The sequence below is a fragment of the Ursus arctos genome, unplaced genomic scaffold (genome assembly GCF_023065955.2).
Source record: "Ursus arctos isolate Adak ecotype North America unplaced genomic scaffold, UrsArc2.0 scaffold_17, whole genome shotgun sequence".
In the NCBI taxonomy this organism is placed as follows: Eukaryota; Metazoa; Chordata; class Mammalia; order Carnivora; family Ursidae; genus Ursus; species Ursus arctos.
Window position 1 is genome coordinate 45,595,958 of NW_026622841.1, and position 25,759 is coordinate 45,621,716.

The following is a 25,759-nucleotide window of genomic DNA, read 5'->3' on the forward strand; positions in this document are numbered from 1 at the left end:
ACCCTTTTAATCCTGGTCCATAGAGCACACCTGCCAATGGCGTAGCAGAGGCATTTCTCTCTTACAGGTTTATCATCACCCTGGGCTGAAAAACCCAGTCCCTGGCTCCATCAAAAAGACTATGCTCAGGAGGAAAGTCACTTTGTCCCTCACTGTCTCTTACTATCTCCCAGAAGCACCTGCTCACCTGTGAGGAGGGAAGATGGATCATTCCAGCAACTTACAGGAAGGGACTCAAGAGGTCCCTAAGTCAACCTTCACCCAGGTTAAGAACATTCACACAAGAATCTCTTTTTGAGAGGAAACCCACTGCATTGCTGACAAGTTCTGGCCATTATGTTGCCTTGGTGTTTTGTCAAGAACTTTCTCTCACAGGTCCACCTCCCCTGCCTGGGAGTAGCACAGACTTCCACTCTTTATTCCAATGACAGCCGGCCCAGGATTTAAATCCCAACGCCACTCCCTAGGTTCCTTTAAAGGAATTGAGATTCCAGTCAGCAGGAGGAAAAGATTAGGGTAGAAAGTGGAAAGGAGAGGAGAAATTAGTCTCTCGCTTCCTCATTAAAAATAACTACAATAGCCTGAGAAATAAAAACCCTAAGGCAAAAATGAGTCTAAAGATTTGGATCACTCCAATAGCTTGGAAGACGACAAGTCCACGATGTTTTTTAATGGAAGATTTCAAGAAAAAGAAAATTGAAAGACAGAGAAAAGGTGAAACACTTGCATCTATATTTTATTATCGATGAATTCTTAACTCTGGAGGAAAAACTGATTAAAGAAATAGGGTGTGATCTTTGGTCCTGGTGGACTTTAATCATTATTCCCTAAGAAGACTCAAAGTGCAGGATTTGAGACTAGCGTATGTTACTCAAGAGCATTTCACCTACAATTAACAATTCATGAATAGATTCGGTGATGGTTTTGAAATAAGCTAAAGCCCACTGGAATCCAAGAACTCTGAGTCTAATTTCCTAACGAAGTCTTATATTTTATCCTGGTTGCTCTGAGAATTTTTTTGTCTATGCCCTGATTCTCCCTGTAACACTTACTTTTTCTCATTCACTGTTTTTTTGCTAATGTGTAAGAAAATTGCCTATGACATTCGGTTCACTCACCAAACTGACAAGCAGCCTAAGAATGTGTCTGACATACTTCAGAACAAGGGAAATTATACAGTCATGTTCTCTTGAGGCAAAGCGGCTTCACTAACTCAACTTTAAGAACCAACCACTATGTTATCTAAGTCCTCCTTGAATCTATTTAACATTTTTTCAACTCAATGATTCCTAGAACTAGATTGATTTCTGTGAATGGCTTACACCAGGCTTCAACAAAGTATTTCTCAGCGATGGTGATTTGTCCTAAATCAGATTCCAGATGATGTGACTGCCATTCTCATCAGTAAGACCATACCCTCCGTGATGTCCCAGACTCCTCTTGACCAATAGCTTTCTACCGAAACAGTTACATTTCTGGCCCGGATTCATGAGTCCTCTCTTACTTTTAATTGGCATATCTGTTTTCCTTTTTCTTCTGTTACCTCTTTCTTAAGTTCACCAACCATGGTTGAATCTGAGTTTTACCTAAGGCTAAAATGATCCTTTTCGCTGAGTATCCAGCGCCCTCACTAATGACGGGGCACTTCAGAGACCTTTTCAACAACAGCTGTGCATGTCTGTAGGGCATAATCATGGCCACTTAAATTTTATTAGCATATTCTTTTTTTTTTATAATGAACTTTAAGCTGTGTCATTTCAGATCAGCTGGGCTACATATTAAATATTCTTGGAATTTATCCTTTGGCCAAACGTGGGCTTTCCCTCCTGAGCACTAAATCCTCTAGTGTGGGTCTCCAAGGGGGCGCTCCCACCAGCTGGGGTGTTCGGAAAATTTAAGGAGACGTTTAATTGGTTGTCACGGGAACACACCCAGAGAAGGAGAGAGACCATGCATCGGCAGCAGCGACAGCTCCAACCTGAGGACGATCACGGGCAGCTCCGGGTGAGGAGCTGGTCTCCCCGTGTTTGGATCTGCCATCCATCCGGAGTATGACGGGACAGGGGGCCGTGTCGGAGGCGTTTGTCTTTTGTTTCTTGAACTTTCGAGGGCCCGAATGCCTGTCCCACCTTACCAATCTTGCTGGGAACAGAATGCTCCTTCCAACTTTAGAAGCTGAAAATGCCAGCTTCCTGGCTCCCGCAGCAGGTGAGGCAACATGAGCGCATGACCTGGGCCCAGCAAATCGGGTATTTGCTTCCAGGGCAAGTGCTACAAAAAGGTGGGACACAGACACTGAAGAATTCTTCCTAGAAGCAACAAAGATGGCAGCAGCATCTGGCTTCCAGGGACGGCAGCTGACCCCAGCAGGGGTGTACTGAGTCCAGAGTCCAGGCTCAGGGCCAACGGTGTCGCCAGTTCCTGCTGCAGCCAGTGGTGATCAGCCGCAGCCATGTCCTTGCAGACCAGCCTGTGGTTTGGACCGTGCACAACCTTTGCTTCCGGCCTTTTTCTGAGCCTGATTCTCCATGCTCCTCAAACCCCCTCCCACTACCCCGCCTCTGCCCCTGCCACCCTCAGAGGTGACTCCCTTTCGCAGGGAAAATGAGAACTACCAGAAAGGAACGGCCTTTCCTTCCCTTTGCAGATCTAAGAGCCAAACTGCACATCCTCTCCTTTTTCCCCTGGACTGATGGAGCGAGGAACCTCTTCCTGTCAAAAGCCAACCCCTCCCTCGGCACTCTGGGTCCCCTCCTGCCTTCTGTTGGATCCTTCCCATCAGCTTTGAAAGTCCCCTCCATCCTGAAGACAAAAAGAGCCTCTCCTCCCATCCAAACTTCTCCTCCCCCCACAGACGCCCTTCTTCCAAGAGTGTGCACTGGCCCGTCCCCCAGTTCACCCAGAGTTCAGTTCTCAGCCTTTCCTCACCTCGCCCTCCCCACCTTACACCATGACTCCTGATTTCTCTTTCACCCAGATGATCACAGAAGCTTTGGACCCACACGACAGCTGTCTGCTTCATCTCCTCCTGAAACACCTTACATCCTTCTCAAGTCCACAGGACCGAGGGAAGCCTCATCCCAGCCCCTGAGCGTGATGACTCCTGTCTAATCCGTGGGGCTCAGCGAAGCCTTCTCTCTGGTTAGTCCTCTGTATTCTGTGGTTTCTGGAGCACCGTGCTTTTCCTTTAAAACACTCCTCACGGGACCATTACATAAATATTCATAGCTCGAGTGCTCCTGGCCTCATGGATACAACAGGCCTGACCATCCTGCCCCCTCAGGGGCTGCCGCAGGAATTCTCAGGCTACCTGTAGCCACAGGCCAGGGCAGCGCCCACGGTGCCTGGATGAGGGCGAGGTTGGGAGGCGGCCAAAGCCCAAGGATTGCACGCACTTGGCATCAAGCAGGACAGCTCAAAGTCTCTTTCACCATCAGGAAAAGGTGCCTCCAGAATGAGCTCTCCGATCTGGACGTGAGATGGTCTCTAGTGTCCCAAATGCACCCACTTAAATGCCCTGGCTCTGGCAGACCCTAGCAGGCACCTTCATAACCAGACAAATGTATGGAAGCCGTAGAGCGGAGGGAGGCCTGGGTCTGAAGGGTCAGACGGGGGGGAAGGGAGGTGGTGGGCAGCAGGTGCAGTGTGGACGGGCTCCACGCCTGATGGCCATCAGGACAAGTGGGTTCTGCGCACATCTCAGCATCTGCCAGAGTCAGGTGGCCTGGGGTCAGTTTCCTGAAATCCAGCCCCAGCAGGACACCGTTGGGGATTTGAGCAGGGATTCGAGGCTGCCCCAGACAGGATGTGGCGTGGAACCGGAGGGGAGTGCGCAGGGCGACCAGACACAGCCACGACGATGGCAGATGCGGGTTAAACTGAGAAACTGAGGGCAGTGGCCCCAAGCTAAGAGGCTCCAGGTGGAGGTGGAAGCAGCAACATCCCAGCATGCTGGCTGGCAGAGAGGGGACTGTGGTGGGGGAGGGGGACACCTTCCACGCCCATGGGAGCCTTCCCACTAAACGCCATCCGCCACCTTGCGGGAATGAGGTCTGGGACTGAAGATGGTAGATGAGACGAGTGGCTAGGCATTCTAGAAAGGTGGGTCTGGGGTTGGAGGGTGGGAGGAGCCCCAATTCCATCATCCAACCTCCACACAATGACCCACCCCCTCTCTCACTTCCCTTAGACCCATCTCTATCCTCCCCCATCCCCTTACTTCCTTGTCGTCCTTCCCGAAGCCTCTCCCCAGGACAGGGCACCCTTTGACCTCATACCCCAAAAACTACACAGAAAGGCAGGATTCTACCATAATGTTTATGCCATTCCATCCTGCAAATGTGGCTTGTGATGGCTGTTACAGCTTCACAAGCTACTAAACGGGTTTTTAAGACAGCTTGTTTCTGTAACATTTTTCCAGGGAAAAAATGCAATAGAAGTTCTAAATATCTGATGCAACTTTTGGCACATACCTCATTTATACCTACACATGACCTCTCCCAAGGCAATATTCCATTAAATAAACCAATGTGAAAGATCATGTCACCAACGACCACACAGATACCAACCCCATAGTGGTCAGAAGCAAGGAAATAGATACACATACGGTATCAATGAACTCTCCCAACATAAAGGGCAGGAATATGGAAGACAGCACAGGGCCATACTCGTTAGAATGGAGTCTGTGTCTAATTAGGATACACAGGCTGCATTGCAGTTACCAATTAGCACAAAATCTTAGGGATTAAATCTGTTTAGATCTCACTCACGCTACGTGTCTATTGACGGTGGGCTCTGCTCTGTGTCCTCCTAACACACCGCCACGAACTGATGGAACACCTGCTCTCGGGAAACATCACTGAGGCGGGAAGGGAATGTGGGGTATTATACACAAAATCAGGCCCCAGGACCCAAAGACATGACCAAGTGCGCCCTACTTTGAGCCTGGCAAGAGAACCTGGAATCCTGGTGAGCTAGAAATGCAGAGGTGCTGATGCTTAGAGGACCCCATTTCATCCCAGTGTGGTCCCACTGCCCCTGCTAAATTGGAAATCAATGGTAAAAGTTGAAATTTCAGAGGAGTTGACTTCTGTTTTTTCACCCACACTACCCGTGGTGGGCACGGAGCACAACTGAGGCAGAGAGATGTATTCGACTCTGCACACTCAGCCAAGCTAGGGCACAGAAGGACCCTGCAGCGCTCTCAAACTTAGGGGTACATTCGAAGCAGCTGGGGAGCATGTTGAAATGCAGATTCCCAGGCTACGTTCTAGAAATTCAAATTCTATAGGGAGGTCTAGACACAGGGACAACTAAATTTGCAGAGCTTAGAGCAAAATGAAAACCCAGGGACCCTTGTATAAAATACACTTTTTCCCTCCCTTCCATAGTTTCTTTCTTGGCCAATCATGATGTTTTTTATTTGCTACTTAATGTTGTACTCTCTTGGACCAGAGGACTCTCAGTGGGTGAGTGCAGACGCTCACGGGCACCAGGGGACTTCGCCCTGTCGCCAGCTTCTACATGCCAGGACCCTCCCCCCTAAAGCTGCTGGGTTCATACAACACACCACGCTGCGCCCCGACCCGGGGCAAGAGGTCCATCTCCCCTTCCTATGGACCCACCACCTCAACCCACACAGACAGGCGTCTCCTGAGGGTTGGAAGCTCCACACAGAAATGCCTGGTCGCTGGATGCGGGATAAGCGAGAGGCTCATTCTTGTCAGGCTGCGCACGGCTCCACGAGCTTGAGACGCGGGCGGCGCCACCATGCCCCTCCTCGGCATGGTGTGCGTGCAGCCAAAACTCCATGCACCTGCTCTCAGAGCCCAGCCAGGGGCCAAGGACGGCAGGGTGGAGATAGGGAGGAAGCGGAGGATGGACGGATTGAGGCACCAGGGCTTAGGGGAGCAGATGGCCGAGAACCTGTCTGGGGAGGAGGATGACTCATGAGCTGGCATATGCTCCATTGTCCCACTGGACTTCAATTACAAAACACAAACTCAAACATACAATTATTAAGAATTTCAAGATGGCATTAAGCCCCAAGCATGGGTCCTCCTTCTGACCACATGGATTCGAGGACAAATTTTGGGAAACACTGACCTAAAGACAGGCTCATCCAGGAGAAGGTAATCAAGAAAGGTCCCAACACCAAAGAGTAGAATAAAAAGGTGGAGACTCTGACAGCCAGAGTTACTCTAGGCAGGGAGACCCTCCATGTTCTAGAATTTGACATCAGGGTCCCAGCCACAGACTACAGGTCTCAGAAAACTGGTAAGAGAAAACAAGACTCTAAGATCCAGACATGATCACGAGGGACTGGTAGGGATCACTAACCATTCCGGTTTGTTGGCGACCAGCCTGGCTTCACTAATGAAAATCCTACATCCCAGAAAACACCCTGGTCCTGGGCAAACCAGGACAGTTGGTCACACTATAAACAGGGCCTAGAACTGGCCCAACAACCTATTCATCTTTGAAAGATTAATGGAAAGGCTGCTCCCTTGTGAAATCTTCCCGAAATGTACCAAGCAAAGAGGATACCTCCCTCTGTGATAGGGAAACTGAAGGACTCCGTAAAAAATGTGCATTCTGCTCGTTTTCGTGCTTCTATTCTTGCTAGAACCTGCACTCCCACCCCACTCTACACATGCCTCAGAATGCAAATAGTGTACGTCCTTTCTAGGGACAAGGAGTTCATGATTTCTCTAGAATAGATAACATCTAAGGAAGGCCCAGAAGAGAATGACCAGACAAGCCTATATAGGCATATTCCAGACCACCAGCACTAGACATCTCGGCGCCAAAGCCCCCTGGCTCCAAAGAATAACACCTGGACATTCATCTTTGTTCTGACCAGTTCCTGGAACCCTGAGAGGACAGGTACACCAAACCACCATCCTCAGTAAAAACCCCAGACCCTGCACAGAGATGAGACTCACGCTCCTTTCCCAGTTTCCCAGACACTCCGTCTGTATCTGCTCGCTCTGTATCTTCAGTAAACTCTACTCTCACTTCCTGCTGGCTCGAGTTTGATTCCATCCTACTCAAGGCCAAGGATCGTCTTGGCTGCTCCTGCAAGACCCCTACTGGGTCCCCAGACCCGGCCAGCCGGCAGCGCCTCCATGGTGGTTATATTGACCAGGATGCATGCTGATTCTTTAGTCGCGCCTGTGACCCCCACGAAGAATCTGAAATCCCAGAAGACAAGGAGGGGTCCTATGGTATTGTCGTTTATAAGAAATATGTATTTAGTCTTGATCCATTTCTGGCACACAGCTCCTAGAACCCTTGGAATTTCCTAAAAGATAAGAGTGCTAAATGCGCCTTTTGTTATAAGAATGAGGTTTCTCGGAAAGCCCCTAGGCCACCGAAGGGTGGGGGCTGGCTGTGGGAGCAACCAACCCCAGTGATTATAGCGTTGGAACTTTCAGTCCCGCCCCCTGGCCTTCCTAGAGGGCAAAGGGGCTGGAGGTTGGATCAATCACCGATGGCCAATGATTTAATCAATGAAGCCTGTGTCCTACAGCTGCCATAAAAACCCAAACGGACCGAGTTCAGAGAGCTCCGGGGTGGGTGAGCACGGGAAAGTTTGGGGAGAGTGGTGCACCCCAAGAGAGCAGGGAAGCCCCTGTCCTTCCCCACATACCTCGCCCGAGGCATCTCTTTCATCCTGCTGATTCTGAGCTCGATCCTTTTATAATAAACTAGTAATCTAGTAAATAAAATGTTTCTCTGAGTTCTGTGAGCCGCTCTGGCAAATTAATCAAACCAAAACAAAGGCTTGTGGGGGCTTCTAGTCTATAACTGGGTAATTCGGAAGCGCAGGTGACAACCCAGACTGGCCACTGCGGCCTGCAGTGGGGGTGGGGCACGGTCTGGCCACGCTGAGCCCTTCATTTATGGGATCTGATGCTATTTCCAGGTAGACCGTGTCAAAATTGAGTTGAATTGTAGGATGCCCGGCTAGTGTCCAAGAGTTGCTTGGTTGTGTGGGGGGAACCGTACACACTGGAACCGCTGTCAGAATCCAAGATCCCATCACAAATGCCTGGGAAGGAGAAGGAGGATGGAGAGGCCCCAGCTGCTAAGGTTCGATGCAGGGGCCTGATGGCAGTGGGGCACCAAGCCAGCTCAAAGCCAGCCAAGCCGCTCACCGAGCTGGAAACCCCAGGATCTTTTGCTCTGCTCCCTGGGCTGCGGCTTAGTCCCCGAACCCGAAGGTCTGACCCCGCTGAAATTAGTGCCCTGAGCGTGAAGAAATGCAGGGTCAAGAAACAGAAGAACCGGGCAAGTGGTTGCAGCAGCAAGTGAAAGGACAAAAAGGTGCCACCTTCGGGAAGGATCGGGCAAGTAGAATCACTAAAATAACAGTAAGAAGAAGGAGAAGGAAGAGGACAAACCAGCATTTACTGAGGATTTAGATGTGCTTATGTGTTACAGTGGGCTTTACCATAACCCTGGTATTGGTACTAATATCACCTGCTTCATAGATGCAGAAACCGAAGTTTGGAGGAGATGCCGAACACGTCTATAGTCACACGAGTAAGTAACAAAGCACAGACCTGTGCCCACCACCTCTGTCTGATCCCAAAACCTGGACTTTCATGCCATTAGTGACCCTGCTATTGGGGACAGCTAAAGACCCAAGAGGGCTAAAGCCGGGGAGCTTGGTCCTTTCTTTGAGGACACTCTCCTCCTTGGTGGTTCTGCCCGGGGCCAGAAGTTGCTGCACAGCCTGATTTTCCAGCCCCTGTGTGCACCATGCTCTAGAAAGCCAGAAATGAGAGGAATATAGAGTTACTTGGCTTCCAGAATGTTTTGCCCCAATCCCTGGGTCAGTGTGTCCCTAGCATCGTGTCCCTTGGGGAGGTTTTCCTACTCCTCCCAGACTTCATCTTGCATCTTCTCCACCGCCGGCCCTGCTTCCAGCTCCATCCTGCCCCTGCTCTTCACCTCCCAGGGAGGCCTGATGACGAGCAGAGTGTCCTCCAGCCCCCTGCTGCTCAGAGTGTGGCCAACGGGCCAGCAACTGGGACATCACTGGAGGGCATGTCAGAAATGCAGAATCTTAGGGCACCCCAGCAGCCTTCTGAGTCAGAAATGCTATTTGAATAGATGATTCAGAAGTCCATTAAAGTTTGAGAAGCGCTGGCCCCGCCCATTATATATATCCTCTTTCCCACCAGGGGCGCATTGCCAACGTTCCCGTTCCTCCTATGGAAACCTGCGAGTCGGGGTTCATTTCCTCTCTCAACATGAGCCTTTTAACCGCTTTATCCTCAGTAAAGGAATTCCAGGCTTAGTCAACAGCCCACTCTGCATCCTGAAACAATACCATGCCCACGGCTGCCAAGCCATCTCTACAGAAAGCTGAGCGTGTTTCTCTTGCAGTGGACTATGTGTCTTCTCCATGACATGATTACAGCCCAGTGTGGGGAGCAAATAACTATCTTCAAGTAGCCAAATTGCAATCCAGTTGTGCAAGCCTATCTTCTATGGAATAACATGTCGAGTAAGAAAATTCAGCATAGAACATACTCGATTAAGCACCAAATGTTCTCCAAAATAAGCAATAACTCCTAACAAAAACAGAAATAATGGCTGGGAAGAGGTACGACGTGGGTGGCAAGGGGTCTCTGGAAAGAATGCCTCGAGGAGACATTATGAGTCATGATCTGACGGCTTAGGGTGAATCCCTATGTATTTAGAATTGAACCCACTCTCTGCTACCAACACACACATTATTTTCCTACTGTCACTGGAAACATTGAGGAGCAAAAAAAAAATAAAAAAAAAAATTCTGGGAGTGAAACAGTATAATAGCTAGTGAGGTCTTATAATTTAAAGATATAAAAAAATAAAAATAAAATAAAAGATATATTTGCCCTAAGTGGGGGGGGGGGGGACAAATCAGTGCTAAAATAAAATAGCTGAGCGGGACCAGGCTCTTGGTCCATTATGTGTCATAAAAGGAAAATTATAACCTGGTATGCTCTCCCCACGGCCTTGGTGCTCGGTCATTCTGCTTGATGTTGCGTATCACTGGAACGATTCACTTAGAAAGAAACAAGATTCAAAACTGAGCCACACCAGCTTACAAAGCTTGAATGGTTTCTACAGAATTGCAGTGTACTTCCTGAAATGACTCAAAAATGCCGTTTAACACTATATTCATATAGAAATGTTTCAGGCTTTGGAGAGTCATTAAGTAAGGCAAAATATGTCTTGATGATTCATTCTGAGTGGCAACCAAATGTCTGACTAGAATGAAAACAGAGATTTTATTTTACTGTTTCATTAATCTGTTGCTTGTACTCATCTACAGGCTTTTCGTTTAAGAAAAAAAAAAGGGTGGAGGGGCACCTGGTTGGCTCAGTCAGTTTAGGCATCTAACTCTCGATTTTGGCTCGGGTCATGACGTCAGGGTCATGAGATCAAGCCCTGAGTCTGGCTCCATGAGCAGCATGGAGTCTGCTTGAGATTCTCTCTCTCTCTCTCTCTGAACTAAATAATAAATAAAATCTTTTTACAAAAGAAAAAAGAAAAAAAAAAGGTAGGGAGGGCTATAAAGCTCTAAATCCTAAAGGATGTAAAGAAATTAATAAAAATGAAAAACAAACAGGAGTAAAAGGAAAACCGTTGGCAGGGATGAACTGTTAAGCCCATAGTGCAGCCCGCACACAAAACGCAGTCATGACGCCCTACGCACTCGCATGGCAGAGCCGATAGCAGCCAATATAAAGAGGGAAACCGGACCCCAGGGTCCATATGCCTTGTTTCGGTTTTTAATGCCACTTAGAAGTACAACTATTTGGGGGACTAAAAGGATTTCTCAGATGGATCCTTGCAAGGGAGCACCGTGGAAGGTGACGGCCAACATTCTGAGCGAGGGACAGCAGTACAAGCGAACAGCCACGGGAACCTGAGAGCTTCGGGCGCCGGAGCACAGGCACACCCGGAGTGTCACGTGCATCACAGCGGCAGCCTAGCTCGGGGCTCCACAGCCAGACTGCAGGGTGCAAAGCCTGGGCTGTCCCGTGCTCCCCTCCCACCGGCAGCCGCAGGTTATGTAAGACCATCAGGCGGCACGCTATCGGGAGCCTCAATTTCCTCTTCTAGAAAATAAGGGCCTCCCTTGTACGGTTCCAACAAAGAATAAATGAATTAATACTCGCAAAGTGCTTAGAACAGTTTCTAGCATAAGTACGTTAGCACTACATTCATGCTATAGTTGCCATAAAATCTGGGTTTTTTAATGCTAAATGTATTTAAATTCTAAATTATTCATCTTGCTTCATCCTGCGAAATTATTGAAAATTATTCATCTCACTTCATTTTGTGAAGCAGACATCAGAGAATTCTCTAAAAGACTTACGAGCTTACCTATCACGAGGAAAAGAACAACATACCTTCCTCCTCCGACCTATTTTTCTAAATGTTTAAATGAATACTCTAAATATAAATGACTGAAAGCCCAACTTTTCATTATGTCTTCAATATGCTCCAAGTTACAAGTGATAAATATCTTAGTATCTATTTCATATGTATTGCTTTTGGTATGGGAGGGACATCTGTAAATCGGGCAGATAGAAGGAAGGAACCCTCTGCATCCCCAGTTCATTCACACATTAAACATACAGTCACTGAACCATTTCGATGCACCAGGCATTCTCTATAGAAAGGAAGAGAACGTGGTTTCTTATTTCATAGTCATAATTCAATTAAGTTTGGGAGCTTCCTCTCTCTCTCTCTCTCTCGCGCACATTATATGTATTTTTTAAAAACTTCTAGCTAGTCACCTCCTCAGTAATTCCCTTTCATTCTTTCAGAGATGACAACTGAAGGATTTCGGTACATTTCAATCACTTGAAAAGCCTCCTTCACAATTCAGAGTGCCGGGTGTCCCTCAGAGCTCAGCGGGAGACAGAGCACTCTCCTGGAATGAAGTAATTGGGGACAGTTTAATCGATCAGCTGTTTGCAAAGGAGTGGGCAAGGGTGACGGTGAAGCCCCTAGGAGCCAACACCATCTGAGCACTTTTCCCACCATGGGTTTCAAGGGCAAGGAGAGGAAGCAGAGCCTGGAGCCAAGACGGGGCTGTCGCTACAGGAGCAAGTTGCCGGCCAGGTGCCAAGAGCCTCAATAGAAGACCTGAGGTCCTGCAATGGGGGGCTGGGGGGCATGGGAATAAATCCCTCAGTCTCAAGCTCCTCCCACCCTCTCAGCTGAGCACTTGCCAATACCTTCCACTGGCCGAACTGTGCCAGAAGCCCCAGGACAGGGGAGCCTGCAGATGCTGCCCACAAGGTCATTGCCCCAGGCACTGAGCAGGGTGCAGAGTGGAGGGCAGGAGGAAAGGGGACCATCTAGGTGACAAGAGGGCTGGGGGCCACATCCTGAATAATTAATAAACGTATCTGGAACAGCACAACCAAATCCCAGCCAGGGAAGAGTTTTAAAGTCACAGAAAGGAGAGGCAGACTTTTCAGGAGGGGACACAATGGGCGTTAATATCGTTGAAGAAAAATTGAGGTAGGGGTGTGTAGAGAGTGCTTCAGCATGTGGCCCACGGGCTGCTTGTTCACAGTGAAACAAGGACAGACATGCAAGGAAGCAGTCCCAAGCCTTTCTAACAATTTGAAAGAGTAAGTTGGTGTCTTTTGTATCTAATTTTTTTGAAGATGTTATTTATTTATTTATTTGAGAGCACGTGTGCACATGAGCAGGGGGAGGGGCTGAGGGAGAATCTCAAGCAGATTCGGTGCTGAGCACAGAGCCCAGGGAGGCAGGGCTCAGTCTCAGGACCCCGAGATCATGATCTGAGCTGAAATCAAGAGTCGGGAGGCTCAAAGGAGCAGCAAGGGCGGGAGCCGCCCAGGCTGAAAATGAGCAGGACTTCAGGGATGGGGATGTGAACGGGCCGTGGGTTGGGTGGTGGTTTGTGTGGCCGTGGGGACAGTGGGGGTGGGGAGGCACGCATGGACTGGGAGAGATGGACAAAGGCAGGCAGGAGTGCAGCGTCCAGGACTGAGTGGATAGCTGGCCAGGAGAGTGAGAACATGAGTTTAAACAGGGCCATGTGGGCAAGCCATAGCAACCCCACTAACCGGGGCAAGCCGGGGCAGCCCGGGCAAGGTGTCAGACCCACCTGTCCTCCACACCAGGACTTTCAGGTCCAACCCTGCCCAGGCCTGAGCGGTGTGCGGGTGATGCCCTCAGCCTGAAATGCAGGAGTTTGCAAAGCTGCTGCCCTCCACCCCGGCTCCCTGACCTCATTCCCCTGGCGGGGAGGGGGCTGGACACAAAGCCTTCCATGCCCTCCGGCTCACCTGGGCCCAGCCCTGGGGCCTGCTCTCTCACCCTGAGCTTGCTGCCCCACCGCTCCCTGCAGCCTGGGGCAGAGACTCCGGCCTGAACTCCCGCCACTAGGGATCTGGCCATGCAGATCTCAGCTTTCCCCGGAGCGCTGCTGCCTCTCCCAGCCCTGAGGCTCCCGGGCCCTGGCCCTCCCCCTCCATCCCTCCTGGAGCTCAGGACACTATGTGCTTGTAACAAGCCCTGTGTGAGCGGTGAGGGACGAGCCCGTGGAACTAGGATGACTGTGAGAGGCAGGGGAAAGAACCAAAGGTTCCACCCCGGTTATTCTATGAGGTGGCGAAACGGCAAAGGTAAACATACCATCTCGTTGCTCAGGGTGCTTGAAACCTATGGAACAGAGCATGTCATGCAGGATGTACTGAGTCGGGAATTCCTCACCTATAGAATGTTTACAGCAATGGTTTGGGAATTAGAGAGAGAAATGCGAATAGCCCAGAAGCTTGCCATGGAGTCAGAGACAGGAGCCTGAAGCATCCTTGTCTGCAGGCTACACGGCCAAGGAATCTACCTATGTAAGCACCACAGGAACGGCAGGACCGCTGGGACCTGGGGAAATGGAACCCGCCCCTCTGGTCTGGAGGGCACTGCAGGAGTCCTGGGGAGGCAGCCGTCCACACTGCCTGCACCAGGAGGCCACCCGTGGGTCTGGCTGTGGCCAGGCAGACAGCCTCGTCTTGGTGGAGCTGAGCCTTCTTGGGGAGCCCTGACCTTCCCAACCGGCTCCATGGGTCACCACTCTGTGGCTGGATGGGGACAGCCAGGGACACATTGCTCAGCACCCCTCCTGAAGGCTGGAGTGACCACAGAAGAGGGGCTGGTTTGATTCAGTTTAAGTTTTTCCTTAAAGGAAAGAAATGCAACGGGAGAATATAAAGTGAAAAAGCAAAAGTGAAGTGAAACATGGACATGGGAATAGGGAAGAAGGGGCTTCAGGAAGACAAGAGTAAAGGAAGGTCGTTGGGTTGCATGGGGGGAGGGGGGGGCTCCAGGGTCACGGGTGGAACTGGGAGCCAGGGCTCTAAGGGGCTGAGGCAGGTGCCCTGGAAGACAGCTGGCAGAGGAGAGGGGGCATCAGGCCCAAGGACTCCCCCGAGACATTGTATTTAACTCGAGCTTTCATTGGAATGATGGTGAAGAATTTGTGAAATTCAGTTTGTCCTTAAATATGCTTGCCAATAATAGTAATAGGAAAACTGCCATGATTTAAAGCCAAAATATGCCTGAAATCACAGAAGTTTCACAAGGGAAGAAACATAAAATAGTTTTCAAGATTAGCTGAGGAATAAAATAGGCTCTTTAAAAAAATCAATTTCCATTTACTGGGAATTTTTCTGATTCTGCTGGCATTTAAAGATCTCTAGCAGGCCGACCTCCCTCGGGATGAAGTGGTCAGAAGTTTGTATTGTTTTGGGGGATGGAGGGCATCAAGAAAGTACCAAGTGAGCTTTTTCAATACCTCAAATCCTACCAGGAATAATTGTTCCTTTCGTCTTCTCTATACCAAACTCTTCTTTTTTTTCCCCGAAAGGAAATATCTTCCCAATTAGCTTTATTATCTTTATGTACAAAGCTCATTGGAAAACATACAAACATAATTTAACTAACACGGACTGAGCTCTAACAGTGTGGGAGGCATAATTCTAAAAGTTTTTCTACAGTACCTTCTTAATCGTCCCGACAACCCTACGAGGGCGGTACTAGGTTCATCCCCAAATTTCAGATGACGAAACCGCCCTGGAGACATTAACTAGAGGGTTCAGTGTCACACAGCTTGAAACATGCAAAGCTCGATTTGTACCTAAGAAATAATCCAGAGCATCAGTATGAACCCCACTGGAAATGGGGTTTACAGAGCAAAGTAAAAATCACCAGTAATCCCACCACCCAGAGAAAAGCATTCTTAGTATTTTAGATGCTCTCTTTTCTGACTTTTCTTCTGTGCTTATATACAGAAAGAAAATGAAATCACACCATGCTATCTACACGGCTTACATAATAGTCTGATTTCTCTTGTTCACAACTTAGCACAGACATATCGGGTCAGTAAAGATCCCAGCAGTGCTGTCGATCTGATGGCTGACAATCCATTGCATGAATCTCTCCCCTTTTACTGGACGTGAGATTTTTTTCCCAGTTATGTTATGTGAACAGTGCTCCTGAGAATACCCTTGCTCAAATATTTTGAGCATTTATCTCATTGTTTCTTTAGGATAAATTCCTAGTAGTAGTTCCGTGAGAAAAATAGATAGTAATTCTTTTGAGTGCAAACATTCTCAAATGATATAACGTCAGCACAGAGTCTCCAGAACTTTAGTGTGAATTTATTGATACACTTCACTTGCTTAGAAGAGAGAAGCCAGTGTGAGCTTATTGGAAGCACAGAGAAGGACAGAAGGAAGGGTGTCGGTAATGATTTCTCTAAGTAATAATAACAACATTCCACGTTTGTCTCATGCTTCACGAGGGTCAAAGCACATTCAAATACATCATTCACAAGCATCTCTAGCCACAGGCAGTGAGTACGGCCCACACTCAGGGGTGAGGGCCTGATTTCCCGGACGTTATTTTCTCTAACAGTGTGTAAAGACCTTGGAATCTATTGACTTACATATATGATCACTGCTAGTTGAGATAGTGATGCACAGAGTAACCAAAGCTGGCAGATCCACTCAGCTTCCTTGAGTTTTTCACATGTAAAGAGAAAATTCCAGATTGCCTGCTTCTTCCTAATGTATAAATTCCTTAAAGGCGCTTTAAAAGCAATTAACATGTTTAGGTTACTAGGCAATTAACACTTTTAGGTGACTACCTAAATAAAGACTTAGCATAAAGAATAAAATTGCATCCGCAGTAGCCCAGGAGATTCTGTTGGTCCCTTTTCTATCCACTAACAAATCATCTGCTTTCAAATAATCCCATGATTATATATGTCTGTTAATAGAATATTTACAAATTACGAATTTGTTCTGAGTAAGATCCGTATCTCCTAATGATGTGACAGCTACAGAACACTTAAATAATGTGGCAAAGAGACGCAAATGTCATCAGTGGAACCAAGCACCTAATTAATTACAGAGACGAGGCTGGCCTACCCTATGCTAGAGATCTGGTCTCACAGCAACAAGCTTCCACTAGCACTATACCCTGGGAAGTTCCGAGTGACCCTGAGTCACCCTTGTTTCCTTCTACATTCACTCGGTCTACTTACTGAGCGTCTACTATGTGCTAAAAACTGTGCAAGATGCTGGGAGCAGAACACCATTTAGTGAACAAAACAAGACCTAGTCCCTGTCTTTCTAAAGCTTATAGTCTAGACAGTTTCTAGAAACTAGAAGATCGGGTCAAATCCAAGAGTCATCCACTTTCTGGATGGAACTATATCCACCCAGGGACCCAACTGAGTCAGATTTTTAGTGACTTCGTCTGCCTGGCATCCCTAGAACCGATTTAATCTCCAAAGCACCTTAGCCCAAGAAGAGGCAGAAACCAGCCCAGGCCTTCCTCCCATCTGAGTCAGAACTGACAAGGGCTACAAGGAATGTTTTGGATTCATCTGCCAAAGTCTCATAAAAGTTAAAAGAAGGCCAGGAAAAAAGCAGATCCTAGGCCTTTTACATACTAAATTCACTCTCCGATGGTTGGATACTGTATTTGCCTCTGGCCCCTGGGGAATTCACCAACTATGCTGAGTTCATGAAAAAAGAGGTAGAGTAATGGCATATTTCTGTGTGACCTATTTTTTCTTTAAAAGTTCTAATGCTGCTTCCTTTGTTACTCTTAATCTGAGAGCGTTAGAACCATTTTCTGAATTTTCTACTTACTGCATTCTAAATAACTTTTTCTCAGTGTTTCCTTGTATGGACACCTATCGGGTGCTCGGAGTCGTGCCCTAAGCCCCCTCTCTTCTGTCTTTGTTTGGGTCCTCTCTAAGTCCAGCTCGGAGACAAAGACTGGGTGAGGGTAGTTTACTTTGGAGTAGATCTCAAGGAGCATAAATGGGAAGCGAGAGGGACCCAGAGGAGGGAGAAAAGCCAGTGGCTGATAAGTTAATAGCAGATTCTTACCAGGGCCAACTGGGGCTCAGTTCTGGTGGAGACACTCTGAAGAACTGTCCCTTGAAGAAGCAGGGAAATGGGGAATTTTTCCACCAATTCCTGTTCCTCCTGGGTGGAGGGATGCCGCTGCGGACATAAGATTCTGTACTTCCCAGCTGGTCTACATGCAGGCTCAGAAGCTGAACTCATTATATTTGACCACATGAGATGAAAGTCTCCTATAAAACATCGTGTTCTGATTCTAAAACTGATAAGTGCAGCATCATCAAATGAACTTGAACAGCCTGCGAACATACCACTGTCTCTAGGGAACCACAGAAACTTCCTCTATTTGCCGCCTTGCAAGGGGGACGCTGTCCTTCGAGACGGAGTCCTGGAAGTGATGCTTTTATTTGCCAAACTCTGTTGTCCAAAAAAAATGACCATGATAACCACCGACTAGTCCAAAAGGAGGCAGAGAAAAGTGACAACAGAAGCTATCAAACTGACTACAGCACATCGAAATCAAATGTCAATTCTCGGTAGCTGGGGAAAAAAGTGACATGGTAATAACAAGTTTAGGGCCTATAGCTTATGTCCCAACCATGCATCAAAATTCTCACTTCCGAAAAGAAAAAACAATTCACACTTCCCTACACCTAAGGTCCGTAGGTCACTATTCAGTTATGAATCTAACCTTTCAGTGACACTTTCGTGGCTAATTCCAGCAAAAAGAAGAAAATACAGATCCCGCCGAGAGGGCATATACTATGAATCTTATGACACCAAATCTACTTGTTAGAGCACACGTTGCTACAGCGCGAAGAGGAAAGAAACATCTTCAGTCTGACATCATTGAGGTTGCTCTTCCTGTTTCTGGGCTTTTCTAGAGTCTTTTCTACCACACTGTGCACAGTGTTTTCTAGAGGAGCATAAGTCATGGGTCTGTTTAATAATGAACGTTTATTGAAATTCACTTTATTTTATTAAATAAACATTTATTTCAAAACCACTGGCTTAAAGTGGTTTAAACATGAAGCAGTTAACTCATTCAAACCTCAGAGCAATCCTATGGGGTAAGTATAATGATTATCTCCCTTTTAAAGGAGGAAATTGCAGCACAGTGCCCTCAAGCATGTTGCTCAGGGTCACGCAGCAAGTAAGCAGGGCGCCAGGGTGCAAACCAGTGTGGGCTGACTCCAGGATCGGCCCCCACTCAGAGCACCCCTCCACTCTGCTGACCCAGTCGGTCAGGTGTTGGGTGCACACAATCTTCATGCAGAAGGAGGCAAGGCTAATGTCTGTCAGCAACCAGCAAGTTACTAAATTGTTCCCACGTCGGCATTTCTTTTAATTCAACTGTCTTAATTTGAGATTTTTCAGTATATCAAAAGGGTGCTTTTAAAAGGTTTTTTGTTTTTTTGGTTTTTTTTAAAGATTTTTTATTTATTTATTCGACAGAGATAGAGACAGCCAGCGAGAGAGGGAACAAGCAGGGGGAGTGGGAGAGGAAGAAGCAGGCTCATAGCGGAGGAGCCTGATGTGGGGCTCGATCCCACAACGCCGGGATCACGCCCTGAGCCGAAGGCAGACGCTTAACCGCTGTGCCCCCCAGGCGCCCCTAAAAGGTTTTTTTTTTTTTAATAGCTTTAAGGGAGACCACGTAAATGCAACAGGCACTGGTATGATAGATACACATCATTTTGATGGGTTAAAATTCCCAGCTAACTACAGAAATCTCCAGTTAAATAACTGGTATAATGCGTAAATTCTGGTCATTATAGGCAAAATCTCTAATGAATTAATGACAGAAGTGAATTATTAGAGATATAAGACTAATTCAGAGTTGAAATTGAACTTATAGAGTCTTTCAAACCATGAAGGATCTTCCCGAATTATACCAGATGAAAACTGTTGGTGAAAATATTCTTAGGAGAGGGCTAATTTAACACAACGTAGGAGTTGAAGAGGTGGACAGCCCTTCTCCCACCGAACTATCCCCAACCAAAATGAAGATAACACACTCGAAGAAATCTCAGTATCATTTGATTCCCAGGCTGTGGGATGCATTGCCTTTTTGATTGCTTTCAAGCAATACTTTATTTGGAGAAATGTATTCTTTCCCTTCCACTGAAATATAGTTAACATACAATGTTATATCAGTTTCAGGTGTACAATATAGTGATTCAACAATTCAATACATGACTCAGTGCTCATCACGGTAAGTGTACTCTTAACCCCCTTAATCTATTTCACCCATCCCCACCCACATCCCCTCTGGTAACCATCAGTGTGTTCCCTATAGTTAAGAGTCTGTTTTTTGGTTTGTTACTTTTTTTCTTGTTGTTTTGTTCATTTGTTTTGTTTCTTAAATTCCACGTATGAGTAAAATCATATGGTATTTGTCTTTCTCTGACTTATTGCACTTAGCATAATGCCCTCTAACTCCATCCATGTTGTTGCAAATGGCAAGATTTCACTCTTTTTATGGCTGAATGATATTCCATTGTGTGTGTGTGTGTGTGTGTGTGTGTGTGTGTATACACACACATATATATACCACATCTTCTTTTATCCAATCATGGATCAGTGGACACTTAGGTTGCTTCCATAATTTGGCTATTGTAAATAATGCTGCGATAAACATAGGGGTGCATATAGGTTTTCAAGTTAGTGTTTTTGTTTTCTTTGGGTAAACAGCCGGAAGTGGAATCAGTGGATGATATGATGATTTGATTTTTTTATTTCTTGAGGAACCCCCATCCTGTTTTCCAGTGTGGCAGCTCCAGTCTACATTCCCACCAACAGTGCACGAGGGTTCCTGCAGCCCACCCACCAACAAAAGCCTCTCGAGGAAAGCAGCCTGCAGGTCCATGCGACTACAGCCTCAGCAGATGGGCTGAGGGCAGGCATCTGGTCAAGCGGTATTTCCTGCATGAACTGTACTCTGTGCACCACTATGGCCAGCAGCAAGATTGGCTTAAACAGCAGTATTCGTACTATTACCAGTATCAGTGTTAGTATTGTTGTATATCTCCTATTAGGAGTCTTTTCTTTACCTGACATTCAACAGCACTTTTCCCCATTTCCTCTCTCTTCATGACTTTGGAACTCTTCAAATTAGATTTCTGTACTCCAAGCTTCACTCTTTTCACATTTTCTCTTAATCTCCCTACAGGCAGGTTTTCAATCCTATCTTCTCAAAGCCACCAGGGACCTCCACATGAGCAAACCCAATGGGGAATTATCAGTCAGTACCTGTCTTATGTTACTTGATGCAGTACTTGACACAGTCACTCTCTCTCTCTCTCTCTTTTTTCCCCTGGAAACACTCTCTTTCCATGAACTCTTTGTTGATGTGTTATATTTCTACTGAGGTGTATCTCATACACCCTGCAATTCACTCTCTAAATGTACGCTCCAAAGGGTTTGGGTATGTTCACAAAGTTACCCAATCAATCATGTTCAATTTTCATCTGTCTCCCCCTAAACAAGCCGTACCTCCAGGAGTCATCCCTCAATTCCCTCCAAAACCCCCAGCCCGAGGCAGCCACTAAGCACTACTATTCTGCGTCTGTAGATTTGCCCATCTGTACATGTCATATACGTGGAATCATACGATGCATGGTCTTTTGTGACTTCTTCCATGCAGCATGGTTTCAAGGTTCATCCATATTGTAGCATTCATTGGAAATTCACTTTTTCGTTGTTAAATAAAATTCCATTGTATGGATAGGAATAGTTGGCTTAATTATTCATCAACTGATGGACATTTGAGTTGTTCCCATTTTTTGGCTATTACAGATAATGCTATAATGAACATTCATGAACAAGTTCTTTGTGTATGTATGTTTTCATTTTTCTTGAATATGTAACTAGGAGTGGAATTGCTGGGTCATATGGTAACACTGTGTTTAACTTTTTGAGGAACTACTGAACGGTTTTCCAAAGCGGCTATGCCATTTTATTTTGGCACTAACAATGTATTAGAGTTCCGGTGTCTCCAGAGCCTCACCCATACTTGTATTACCTGTCTCTTTGATTATAGCCACCCAACTGAGTGTAAAGCGGTATCTCATTGTGGTTTTAACTTACATTTCCCCAGATGGCTAATGATACTGAGCATCTTTTCATGTGCTTATTGGCCATCTGTGTATCTTCTTTGGAGAACTGTCCATTCAGATCCTTTGTCCATTTTTTAAAATTAGGCTCTCTGTCCTTGTATTATACAGCTATAAGACTGCCTCCCTTTCGATACACTTTCTTCACCTAGCTTTAGGACACCACACTCTCTTAGTTGTCCTCCTCCCATCTGTCATTCCACGCCAGTCTTCTTTACTGGTTCCTTCTCTTTTCCAGGACTTCTTAATCGTGGAGAGCCTATGGCGCAGCCTGAGATCCTCTCCTCTTCTCACTCTCATGCAATCTTACAGGTTAGCACTATCTGTATGCCGCTGATCTCCAAATGTCTGTTTCAGACAGGAGCCCGAACAATGCACCGGGAAGCACTTTCTGCCTCGATGGTCCAGTGTCTCAACCCCTACTAAATGTCACTGGATCAGGAAAAGTTCATTCTTGCTCCACAGGCAACAGTACTAATAAGAACCAAGCAGGAGCCCAGGAACCAGATGAACACAGCAGACTAGAGTAGTAGGGACCAGCTCGAAAAACCAAATTGTCATTGGAACCACAGGCTGCAAAGGCAGGCCAGAACCTGCATATTAAACCTAAACAGGGTGACCATCTGCTAAAGCTGCGAGATTTAAATAGGATTTAGAGTCTCCTAATGTAATATCTAAAATGTCCAGCATACAACTGGAAATCACTCATGATGCCGAAAACTAGGGGAAAATAACAACCTGAATGAGAAAAAAAACTATCAACAGACCCCAACATAAGATGATGAAACAAATGATAGAATGACGTAACAAAAACTTTAAAGTAACAGCTATTAAAATGCTTCAGTGAATAAATACAAATATTCTTGACGTAAGTGAAAATATATAAAATCTCAGCCAAGGAATAGAAGATATTAAAAAAAACCCTAAGGGGAAATTACATAACTGAAAAAATACTGTAACTAAAATTAAAAACTCACTACATGGGCTAGATAGAACAAATATGAAAGAGAAAGGAATCAGGGAATTTGAAGATAGAATAATATAATTACCTAAAACAGAGAGAAGAGCAACTGGAAAAAATAAATGAACAGAGACTCAGAGACCCGTGGAACAATAATAAAAGATTTAATAATATCATAAGTATCCCCAAAAGAGAGAACTTGAAACAGAGGATAGAATGGTGGTTACTGGGGGCTAGGGAGTGGGAGAAATCAGGAGATGCTGCTCAAAAGGGTACAAGCCTTCAGTCATAAGATGAATAAGTTCTGGGCTTCTAATGTACAGCATGGTACCTATAGTTAATAATTCTCTATTGTATGCCTGAAATTTACTAAGAGACGAAATCTTAAGTGTTCTCACCACACACAAAAAAGTATGTGAGGTGATGAATGTGTTAATTAACCTCATCATGGTAATCATTTCACAAAATATATGTTTATTGAATCATCACTTTATACATATTTATTCATATATATATATATATATATATATATATATATATATATATTTGTCAATGAGACCTCAATAAAGCTGGAAAAGGAAGGATGTTTGTTTGAAAATATCCCAAAAATGATGAAAGGTATAAATATACAGATTCAAGAAGCTGAGAGACCCTGATTATGATAAATCCTAAAGAAATCTTTAACAAGCATCTCTTCCAGCCCAGCCAGCTTCCCAGACTCACAACTCCACTGGGACATCCAAACAGTATTTCAGTGCTTACATGTCCACAACAACTTCACCCCCCAGAGTCTCCAACATCTCTGCAAACGGCAGTTCCAGTTCTCAGACCAAAAGTTTCAGGAATCATCCCAGAATCCTCTCTTCTCACACTTCACATTCAATCCATTAGGAAATCATGGCGGCTCTAGTCTCAAAATAATATATCTGGGACACAATCACCCCTTCCACTGCCCCTATTGGCATCTTTCTTGTGGATTATGATGACAGTGTCCTAACTGGCTTCTACCCTTACCCCCTGATAATTTGCAATAAAACAGCCAGAGAAATCCTTTTTCAATTTACGTCAGATTAGATCATTCCTCTGCTTGAAACTTGTAATGACTCTCGTTTTGAATTAGAGCCCAGGTCCTTATTGTGGCCTATGAGCGCTACTTGATCCGTCCCTGTCTGTTCTCTCTCTTTGGCCTTTTCTCTCACCACTGTCCTCTCCCTGACTCTGCTCCAGCCACCCTGGCCTCCATGCGGCTCCTTACACCTTCCAGACAAGCTCCCACCTTAGAGACTTTGCAGGGCTGTTCCCTTTGTCTGGGCGATGGATATCTGCATGATGAACGCCTTCGCCTGCTTCTAGTCTTTGCTCAGTAAGCTCTCTCCTGACCATCCTACTTAAAACGCAAACCCCCCTTGTCCTGGCCCTCATGATCCTCTCCCCTGATCTACTTCTTCATTTTTTCCAAAGCTGTTATCAGCATCTAACATATTATATTTGCTGATGTATATTTTTGTTGGCTGTCTCCCATGAGGGAAGGAATCTTCATCTCGTTGTTCTTTTATGTAACACAAATACCTAGAACAGTGCCTGACATATAGACTATTCAACGAATAAATACTTATTGAAAGAATTGGGTGAAACAGATAGGAGGCACTCCCTAGCCTCAAAGAGGAAAGAAGGTGCATTCATTTTTCTATTGCTGCTTAACAGATGAACACAAATTTAGTGGCTTAAACCAAAGCCATTTATGATCTTTCAGTCCTATATTTCAGGAGTCTGGGCATGGGGGCTGCAATCAGGCATTAGCCAGATGCCTGGAAAGACCCACTTCCAAGTTTGCATGTGTTGCTGGCAGAAACTCGTTTCTTATGGTTATAGGATTGAGGTTCCTGCTTTTTTCCTGGTTGTTGACTGAGGCTGCTCTCAGCTTCTAGCTCCCATTCTTAGGTCCTTGCCATGTGGCCATCTCCATGGGTAGTTTATAACACAGCAGTTTTCCCCTTCAAGGTCAGCAGGAAATGTTCTCATGCTTCAGCTCTCTTCCTTTGGGTAGTCCCTTTTAAGAGCCCCCCCCCCCAGTTAGGGAAAAATCCTCCAAGATAATCTCCCTTTTGATCAACTGACTTGGGACCTTACACACATATGCAAAATCCCTCCGTTTTTGTCATGTAACCCCACCTTACCAAGGGAGTGACTTCCATCATATTCCCACCACACTGGAAACAGAGGGGGTCACACTGGGCACGTACACTAAGAGGCAGGCGTCCTAGGGGCCACCTTAGCGTACCACCGGAGGATAGGTCTGAAGTCGGGTTTTCTTGTGCACCAGCTGGCCAAACAAAGCCAATAACTATGGTAGTCAGTGTTCACAGAATCAGGATTTCTGGGAAAGAAAATGCTATAAAAATATCTTAGTCATACCCATGTTCAGAGCAGCATTACTCACAAGAGCCAAAACATGGAAGCAACTCAAGTGTCCTTTGACAGATGACTGGATAAATAAACGTGAAGCATACATGCAATGGAATGTTATTCAGCCTGAAAAAGGAAGGAAATTCAGACACATGCTGCGGCACAGATGAACCCTGGAGACAGTGCGCTAAGTGAAGTAAGCCAGTCATAAAGGACAGATACTGTACGATTCCACTTCTATGAGGTGTCTAGGGTCGCCCAGTTCACGGAGAGAGTAGAATGGTGGTTGCCTGGGGCTGGAGGCAAAGGAGGATAGGGAGTTGTTGTTTAATGGGCACAGAGTGCCAGTTTGCAGGACAAAAAAGAATTCTGGTGACTGGTTGCACAACAATGTGCACTTAAGGCTACCGAACTGTGCACGTCAGCACGGCCAAGATGGGGCGCTGGGGGGCTCCGTTGGTTAAGCATCCGACTCATGATCTCAGCTCAGGTCACGATCTTAGGGTCATGGGATCGAGCCCCATGTCAGGCTCCACAGTCAGCACAGAGTCTACCTGAGGTTCTCTCTCTCCCTCTGCCCCTCCCACAACTCGCGTGCTGTCTAAATAAATAAATAAATAAATAAGATCTTAAAAAAAAATAGGGGCGCCTGGGTGGCGCAGTCGTTAAGCGTCTGCCTTCGGCTCAGGGCATGAGCCCCACATCAGGCTCTTCCACTATGAGCCTGCTTCTTCCTCTCCCACTCCCCCTGCTTGTGTTCCCTCTCTCGCTGGCTGTCTCTCTGTCAAATAAATAAACAAAATCTAAAAATAAAAAAATTAAAAAAATAAAAAATAAAATGTCTAAGATGGTAC

The 25,759-nt window shown here is 46.3% G+C and overlaps 1 protein-coding gene across 2 annotated transcripts in view; it reads right to left on the minus strand.

Moving 5' to 3' along the window:
• The window catches only part of LAMA3 (laminin subunit alpha 3), a 253,876-nt gene that overhangs the window by 201,764 nt on the left and 26,353 nt on the right, over nucleotides 1-25,759 (minus strand). The window lies entirely within an intron of this gene.